Here is a 7,699-nt window from a genome sequence, read left to right as displayed (position 1 = left end):
ACCCGACTTTGCCAAAAGTCGGCGACTTTTGAAATTTTTCGACCCGTTTTGCTCAACTCTAGTGTTGGCCCTTTAAAGAACAATGAGGGTGAAATCATAGAGAGCGATGTGGGAAAAGCAAATGTTTTAAATACTTTTTTCTCAACAGTGTTCACACAGGAAAAGGATTTGCCAGGGGAAATGCAGAGTGATAATGTAAACTCCCCATTAAGTATTACCTGCCTAACCCAGGAAGAAGTGCAGAACCGCCTTAGTAAGATTAAAATTGACAAATCACCAGGCCCTGATGGCATTCACCCTCGGGTATTAAGGCAGTTAAGTAATGTGATAGACAGGCCTCTATTCCTTAAATTTAAAGACTCTATAGAAACAGGGTCTGTTCCTTTTGATTGGCGGCAAGCAAATGTGGTACCAATATTCAAAAAGGGGTGTAAAAGGGAACCTGGAAACTATAGGCCGGTAAGCTTAACATCTGTTGTGGGTAAAATTTTTGAAGGGTTTCTAAGGGATACGATTATGGAAAATCTCAATGTTAATAAATGTTTAACTCCATATCAACATGGATTTATGAAGGATCGCTCCTGTCAAACTAACCTGATCAGCTTCTATGAGGATGTAAGCTCTCAAATGGACCAAGGAGAATCATTGGATGTCAATTATCTCGACTTCTCAAAAAGCATTTGACACTGTCCCACATAAAAGATTGGTAAGTAAGATGAGAAAGCTTGGGCTAGGTGAAAATGTGTGTAGATAGGTAGGTAGCTGGCTTAGTGATAGAAAACAAAGAGTGGTTATTAATGGTGCATACTCAGATTGGGCCAGGGTTACTAGTGGGGTACCACAGGGTTCTGTATTGGGCCCCCTACTATTTAATAGATTTTTTAATGATCTAGTGGATGGCTAAGGCCTCTTTCACACATCAGGTTTTCGCCGTCAGGCGCGATCCGGCGCTTTTGACAGAAACCGGATCCGGCGAAATGCAATGCCGGATCCGGTTTCCCCCCCATTGACTTGCATTTGCGCCGGATCGCGCCGGATGGCCATGCGTTTCATCCGGTTTTCGCCGGATCCGGCAATGTGTCGCGATCCGGCGTCTGGAAAAAACGGCTACTGTAACGTTTTTTGTCTCCGGCGAAAAAGCCGGACACGCCGGATCCGGCGCGTCCGGCTTTTTCACACAATGAAAGCCTATGAGCGCCGCAATGCGCCGGATCCGGTTTTTTGGTCTGAGCATGCTCAGTAGCTCTGCCCACAGGAGATATATAAAAGCAAGACAATGGGACCCTCAGCCACACCCAACATGCCACCCAAGCCAAGAACCAGGAGCAGGAGAAGGCAGCAGACAGCAGCAGCACCATCAGCACCACCCCAAATGGAGCAGCAAATGGAACATGCTGAGGAGGGGAGTCCAGCAGCAGATGAGAGACGGTAATTATCAAATCCCCCATTCCTCCAAACTAGGGCCATGGAATATCAAGATATTCATTGGCCCTTTGTTTCTCTTTATTCAACAGCCGCCAAAGAGATGCAGCAGCAGCAGCAGCAGCAGAAATGGCATCACTGGCAGCAGCAACAGCAGCAGCAATACCCACAGCCATGGAGTCTGGCCATCAACAGGACAGCACATCTTCTTCTGGGAGCCCTCCCTCGCATCGTCAGCGTTTGACGGTAAGTTTTTATTTCCAAAATCCATCATCTCTGTAATATATGTCTATTCATTGCCTTTTATTTCAAAACAGGAATCACAAGATGAAGAGGAGCTCCCAGAAGAAGAAGGAAGGGGTGGACAGACACCTGGAGTGGGCTCACAATTGGTAAGTTTTTTGCATCAAACGCAGAAACACAACATCACACTACACACAACACATAGAAAACAATGTTCTGCAGACCACACACAGCAAACAAATGCCTACATCCAAAGACATAACATTTTTTGTTTTTTTCTCTAGTCTTCCCAATCTGGTGCTCGGCCAAGAGGTCCTCGCAGTGCCTCCCAGGGTCGTCGGCGACAGCAACGCGGCGGTCACCAGCGTGTAAGTATAAATATTTTTGCTTTGTTTTTTTGCACTTTTTATTTCATTTCTTTTGTGGAGGCTAATGTTATTTTTGTCTTTTTCTTTAACAGCCTTCACAGCGTGCTCCCGACTCTGACGGTGAGGATGGAGGACTCGATGTGGACCACCTCATCGATCTCGTCAGACAAAGGGAGCCGCTCTGGAATATGGCTGACCGCCGCCACGCTGACCTTATCGTTACCCGACGACTCTGGGAGGAAATCTGTTCGCTCCTTGTGGGCCGCTGGGAGGACCTCGATGTTCGGGCCCAGATTAAAGAGCGTAAGTATATACAGTACCGGTTGCTTGATGTAAACCAGTGTTTCCCGAACTCCAGTCCTCGTGGTCCCCATGGATAATGTGTTCAGGATTTCTATTTACTATGGAAATCCTGAAAACATGACCCCTGGGGACCATGAGGACTGGAGTTTGTGAAACACTGATGCTGTATACTAACCACTCCTTTCTCGTTTGAGGGAACAGAATTGTGAATCGGTGGCGGTCTGTGAGGGATCGTTTCAAGAAGGAGTTCAATAAAGAGATGCGGGCCCCGAGTGGATCTGGAGGACGCAGGAGCAAGTACAAGTACGCACAAGCCCTGTCGTTCCTCCGGGAAACAATGCTCACCAGAAGGTAAATATTACACACCACATGTGAAAAAAAATGTTAGATGTAACTTTTTTTTTTCAGCCAGGGCCATACCATGTCAGTATTTTAATTGTTTTTTTTTCTCTTTATTCCACAGCACGGAGAGCAGCACTCGGGAGCCTGCACGATTGGACCCTTCTGAGGCGATCCCTGAGGAGACCGGCACCGAGGGACACTTCGACCGCCCCGGTACATCTGCACCTTCCCAGCCTTCCCACACATTCGACCCATCTGTCCCATCCACCAGCACAGGAGCATCGTGGCCGCCTACATTACATGAAGCTGCTGGTGAGGAGATCGCTTTCCCTTTACCCCACCCTTCTGCCCCTGCCACCTCTAGTACACCTGCGGGTACTGGGCGGCAGCGGCAGAGGGGTCAGGAAAAGAGTTATGCGCAAGAGTTCTTGCATCTGAATGCATCTTTCCAGAACTGTCTCAAAGTCTTGTCAGAGCAAATCTCCGCAGGCTTTCAGCAGACCAACTCCAGCATTCTGGAGGTGAAGACACTTCTGCAAACCATGCATTCAGAAGCAAGATCTTCGCCAAACCACACCTTTTTCAGGTCTGTTGTGGAGCGCATGGCAACACTATCTCCTACCCAGCAGATGCATGTAATGCATTCGTGCCACGGTGCTCTACAGCAGGTTACCTCCCAACCTCCACCTCCCACCACTGTAGTTCCTCCACCTGCACCCCCTCCAGCCACTTTCCATCCTCCCCCTCCTATTACATCTGCACCCCCTCCAGCCACTTTCCATCCTCCCCCTCCTATTACATCTGCACCCCCTCCAGCCACTTTCCATCCTCCCCCTCCTATTACATCTGCACCCCCTCCAGCCACTTTCCATCCTCCCCCTCCTATTACATACCAGCAACCTCACCAGTACCAGCAACCTCCCCAGTACCAGACATCTCCCCACTTCCAGCAACCTGCCCCGTACCAAACTCCTTCCCCCTACCAAACTCCTTCCCCATACAACTTTCCATCAACATCATCTGCTCCTACAGTCCCTGCCCAACCCTCCACTCCACCGCCCACCACCTCTTCTGCCTCCAACATGTCCACCCATTCTGTAGCTTTTTCCACACCTTCACCTCTAACTGTTCCTTCCCCACCACGATCCCAGTCCTCTCTCCACACACCCAGTGTCGAAGTGTCCCGCAGTCCCTCCAGCAGTATTTCCACCCCACACTACACAGATTTGTAATTTTTTTTTTTTTTATAAAAATGCCCATTGGGTTTAAAACCTTTATTAAAAAAGTTTTTTGCACTTTAAAAACATTTTACAAAAAAAAAAAATTTTAAATAAAAGTTAAATTATCGTTTCACAATGGTTGTCTGTCTTTTCTTTCTGCGGCGAACTATGTTTAAAAAAAAGGTTAAATACAGGGTATTTCAAAGGTAAAAAGGTATTCAAAACCAGGTATATAACTGTGGGTAAATTTTAGCTTTTTGCCACAGTTGTGTTCCTGGTTGTGTTTGAAGCAAAGTATTTCACCTAAAAAGTTGTGTTTATTGTTGGTGATTTCCTAACAATGTACACAACTTTTGTTAAAAGGTGAAATACTTTGCATAAAACACAACCAGGTACACACCTGTGGCCTAAAGCTAAAAATAGTAGACCATGACAAGATAGCCAACTTTGGTTGGCAAAGGTATATACTGTTGGTCCAGAAGGTACACAAGTTTGGTTAGGGCACAAATCTTTCACACTCTGTCATCCTGCCAGTGTACTCTGCCTTGAGGGTCAATTTTAAAAACCGGATCCGGCGTAATCCGTCGAAAAACGGATAGAAAAACAGATGAACCGGATGAGACGGATCCGGTTTTGTCTGTCAAGAACAAGACGGATCCGGCAGAAAACCGGATCCGGCACATCAGGTTTTACAAAACATTTGCCGGATCCGGCATTCCGGCACGACGCCGGATCGCGCCTGACGCCAAAAACCTGATGTGTGAAAGTAGCCTTACACAGTAAAATATCAGTATTTGCAGATGATACAAAACTATGTAAGGTAGTTAACACAAAGGAGGACAGTTTGCAACTACAGACAGATTTGAGTAAATTGGAGAATTAGGCTGAAAAATGGCAAATGAGGATTAACACAGATAAGTGTAAGGTTATGCACATGGGAAGGAGAAACAGATGCTACAATTACTTACTAAATGGGAAACTGCTGGGGAAATCAGACATGGAAAAAGACTTAGGCATCTTAGTCAATAAGAAGCTAAATTGGAGTGCCCAGTGTCAGGCAGCTGCCACCAAAGAAAATAGGGTCATGGGATGCATTAGAAGAGGTCTGGGGACACGAGATGAAAACATAATTCTCCCTCTGTACAAATCACTCGTTAGACCACACATGGAGTATTGTGTGCAATTTTGGACGCCGGTGCTCAAAGAAAGACATTACTGAACTTGAAAGGGTTCAAAGGCGGGCTACTAAAATGATAAATGGAGTTGGTTCACTACAATACCCAGAAAGGTTATCAAAATTAGGTCTATTTAGTCTAGAAAAGAGAAGACTTAGGGGAGACTTAATATATTTGTACAAGTATATCAGAGGGCAATACAGAGATCTCTCCAATGAACTGTTTGTACCAAGGACTGTGACAAGAACAAGGGGGCATTCGGGCATTCTCTTCGTTTGGAGGAAAGACAATTTCTCCACCAGCATAGAAGAGGGTTCTTCATGGTAAGAGCAGTGAGGCTCTGGAATTCTCTTCCTGAGGAAGTGGTGATGGCCAACTCACTGAATGAATTTAAGAAAGGAATGGATGCTTTTCTTGTGAGTATCAGTATAGAAGGTTACGAATAACCGAATATTATAGGTAGATGGTTGATCCAGCTTAGGGGAAGGAATTTTTTTCCCTATGGAGAAAATTGGCTTCTACTCTGTGGGTTTTTTGCCTTCCCCAGGATCAACAATACAGAACAGCTGCACTAAAAATAGGCTGAACTAGATGGACATAAGGTCTTCCTTCAACCTTCAAAACTATGTTATTATGTTACTATGTAAACCCCCCTTTCTCACCCCTTTAGTTTGGGAAAAATAATAAAATTAAAAAAAAGTATTTATTTCCATTTTCCCATTAGGGTTAGGGCTAGGGTAAGGATTAGGGCTAGGGTAGGGTTGGTATTAGGGTTAGGGGTGTGTTGGGATTAGGGTTGGAGTTAGAATTGGGGGTTTCCAATGTTCAGGCACATCAGGGGCTCTCCAAACACGACATGGTGTCTGATCTCAATTCCAGCCAATTCTGCGTTCAAAAGGTGCTCCTTCCCTTCCAAGATCTGCCATGCGCCCAAACAGTGGTTTACCCCCAAATATGGGGTATCACCCTCTCAGGACAAATTGCACAACAACTTTCGGGGTCCAATTTCTCCTGTTACCCTTGGGAAAATAAAAAATTGGGGCAAAAAGATGATTTTTGTGGAAAAAATGATTTTTTTATTATTATGGCTCTACGTTATAAACTTCTGTGACGCACTTGGGGGTTCAAAGTTCTCACCACACATCTAGGTAAGTTCCCTGGAGGGTCTAGCTTCCAAAATGGGGTGATTTTTGGGGGGTTTCCAATGATTAGGCACATCAGACGCTCTCCAAACGCAACATGACACCCGTAGACTATTCCATCAAAGTCTGCATTCCAAAACGTCACTACTTTCCTTCCGAGCCCCAACGTGTGTCCACATAGTTTTCTCCAACATATGAGGTATCAGCGTACTCAGGGCAAATTGGGCAACAACTTTTGGTGTTCAATTTCTCCTGTTACCCTTGGGAAAATAAAAAATTGGGGACTAAAATTTCATGTTTGTGGAAAAGATATTATTTTTTTATTTTCACGCCCGTGTTATATACTTCTGTGAAGCACTTGGGGGTTCAAAGTTCACACCGCACATCTAGATAAGTTCCTTGGTGGGTCTAGTTTCCAAAATGGGGTCACTTGTGGGGGGTTTCCACTGTTTAGGCACATCAGGGGCTCTCCAAACGTGACATGGCATCTGATTTCAATTCCAGGCAATTTTGCGTTGAAAAAGTCAAACGGCGCTCCTTCCCTTCCGAGCTCTGCCATGCGCTGAAACAGTGGTTCTCTCCCATATATCAGGTATCAGCATACTCAGGACAAATTGCACAATAACTTTTGTGGTCCAATTTCTCCTGCTACCCTTGGTAAAATAAAAAGAATTGGACCTTAATTTTTTTGTGAAAAAAAGTTAAATCTTCAATTTTTTTAAACATTCTAAAAATTTGTGTGAAGCACCTGAAGGGTTAATAAACTTCTTGAATATGGTTTTGAGCACCTTGAGGGGTGCAGTTTTTAGAATGGTATCACTTTTGGGTATTTTCTATCATATAGACCCCTCAAAGTGACTTCAAATGTGATGTGGTCCCTAAAAAAAATGGTGTTGTAAAAATGACAAATCGTTGGTCAACTTTTAACCCTTATAACTTCCTAACAAAAAAAAAATTTGGGTTCCAAAATTGTGCTGATGTAAAGTAAACATGTGGGAAATGTTACTTATTAAGTATTTTGTGTGCCATATCTCTGATTTAAAGGCATGAAAATACAAAGTTGGAAAATTTTCACCAAATTTCATTTTTTTTCACAAATAAATGCAAGTTATATCAAAGAAATTTTACCACTAACATGAAGTACAATATGTCACAAGAAAACAATGTCAGAATCACCAGGATCCATGGAAGCGTTGCAGAGTTATTACCCCATAAAGGGACAGGGGTCAGAATTGTAAAAATTGGCCCGTCATTAACATCCAAACCACCCTTGGGGGTAAAGGGGTTAAGAAATGGCAGTTAGCAGGAACAGTGGAGGTCAAGATAAGGTCTGAAAGACAAAGCAAAATTTCAGTGAGACATTTTTGTGGGATTGCTGGAGAGGCAAATCAAAACTTTTTCTTGAATGCAAGAGACCTTCAGACAGATTTAGCAGGTACACTGTTTTTCTATTCAGAGCCACCTGCACAAATATGGCCTTCATG

General features: G+C 44.3%; 1 long non-coding RNA gene across 1 annotated transcript; it reads left to right on the top strand.

Annotated features, from left to right (window-relative positions):
• Positions 1–922: 922 nt before the first annotated feature.
• LOC141095112 (uncharacterized) lies at positions 923–3,856 on the top strand. The gene is made up of 4 exons (XR_012233309.1): positions 923–1,668; positions 1,740–2,033; positions 2,126–2,336; positions 2,531–3,856. It is a non-coding gene; the product is annotated as an uncharacterized lncRNA (long non-coding RNA).
• Positions 3,857–7,699: the final 3,843 nt, after the last annotated feature.

Source organism: Dendrobates tinctorius, unplaced genomic scaffold (assembly GCF_039654945.1).
Source record: "Dendrobates tinctorius isolate UK_male_01 unplaced genomic scaffold, ASM3965494v1 ptg000066l, whole genome shotgun sequence".
In the NCBI taxonomy this organism is placed as follows: domain Eukaryota; kingdom Metazoa; phylum Chordata; class Amphibia; order Anura; family Dendrobatidae; genus Dendrobates; species Dendrobates tinctorius.
The sequence above is the reverse complement of the archived record's forward strand: the minus strand, read 5'-3'. Positions and strand labels throughout refer to the sequence as shown.